At 37.9% G+C, this 1,546-nt stretch overlaps 1 protein-coding gene across 1 annotated transcript in view; it reads right to left on the reverse strand.

Moving 5' to 3' along the window:
• Nucleotides 1–1,368, reverse strand: part of shq1 (SHQ1, H/ACA ribonucleoprotein assembly factor) — a 54,672-nt gene extending 53,304 nt beyond the window's left edge. Inside the window, exon 1 of the mRNA XM_027146539.2 lies at nt 1,196–1,368. The gene's annotated coding sequence lies outside the window, so the exon portion shown is untranslated. The remainder of the gene's footprint in view (nt 1–1,195) is intronic.
• Nucleotides 1,369–1,546: the final 178 nt, after the last annotated feature.

Genomic DNA, 1,546 nt, shown 5'->3' on the forward strand with positions numbered 1-1,546 from the left:
CCAGAGAAACTGTATTTTGTTCCTCACTCAGTATTTCTGTGATGAGCAGGACTCTGAATTTGTCAAACTTCATCAATACAACATACAGTATCATTGTATAGATGTCTTTCAATCTACATCAGTTTATTAAACAATCTATTCAACAGGCTACATCATAAAAACAGCTATTCATCACTCTGTTTACATAACGTGAGGTGTAATGAACACATAAAATGACTCAAGCATGAACTCCCTTCTCGTTCTTATCTCGACTCAGCAGACTTTATGCTAGCATGCTAGTTTACTACATTCAGCAGCAAGCTGGACCTGGAACATAAACTTTAAGGACCTAATCTCTAAGACCTAAGATCTAGGAACATTCAGAGTTACAAAGTTGACCAGACAAATGTGTGTGTTACACTGGTACTAACATGATCACTGGCAAAGGGGCATTCTTGTATGATATGGTGAATTTTATATAGAATTTTTAACTGCAAGCAAGTTGTCAAATGTACTGCTAGTTAAAACGCTGTTACCATGACAACCAGTAGTAAAAACACTTACTGGGGACTAAAGTGAGTGACTTCCCTTTTGCATAAGACACGCCCCTTTGCACAAGGCACGCCCCCATATACGTCACATCAATAACATCATAAGCATGGCTCACATTGTTAGTCTGATAAACAGCTTTAATGCGCCTTAAGTAATCTAAACGGATCACACAGTCACTGACTGTGTGTATTAACACAATTATTGTGCTTTTTTATGTTGAATACTGTAATTAATGAGACATCATAGGATGTTTATTTCTGCTATTTATGCACATCACTGTATATGGATGTGTGTATCGTTATCACCCTAAACACACTTTAACTGTTGCAGAGTGCAATGTTCATGATAACAGTCAGATCAGCAGGACGCACAGGAAAAAGTCCAAATCACAACCTGAAATCTCTAGTTAGACACGACATGGTTTAAATAAGATAAACAGAATTGTAATTAGCCGTCAAAGTATTCATAATAGTCTAAGATTTACACTTAAAACAACATTAGATTGCTTGCTATAATATGCATTAGCTGTAATATGCATTAGCTGGTTTTTCTTCATCAGCGTGTTGTGCCTTGAAAAGTGGTCGTATTTAAAGTCCATAAGAGATCGAACTGCCACAAAAAAGCCTGTGCTTTCTCTGCTTAAACAGAATAATACTATACCTACCTTAATATCCCTAGTCAAAACGATCACGTGTAGAAAGTAACACGAACACATGGACGGGCCAGTTCCTGTTTTATACAGCGTCAAAGCACTTACCGTAATTCTTGAAATAAAAACGCATTCGGTCAATACGACTGCTAGTAAGTCACGGAAAGCTAGAACTCTTACGTCTGACGTGTAACTAAGCACATCAGTTATATTCAATTAGCATAATAATCCCTCGAAACCCACTAAATCACCATAACGTCGTTCCTCAATAATAACATCGCTAGGCAACTTCGTTTTCGACAGAGCGAAGTTTTTGCTGCATTACGGTACAGCGTCTAAGCTCCGCCTCCCTCGGGAGAGTGAATA

Source organism: Tachysurus fulvidraco, chromosome 5 (assembly GCF_022655615.1).
Source record: "Tachysurus fulvidraco isolate hzauxx_2018 chromosome 5, HZAU_PFXX_2.0, whole genome shotgun sequence".
Taxonomy (NCBI): Eukaryota; Metazoa; Chordata; class Actinopteri; order Siluriformes; family Bagridae; genus Tachysurus; species Tachysurus fulvidraco.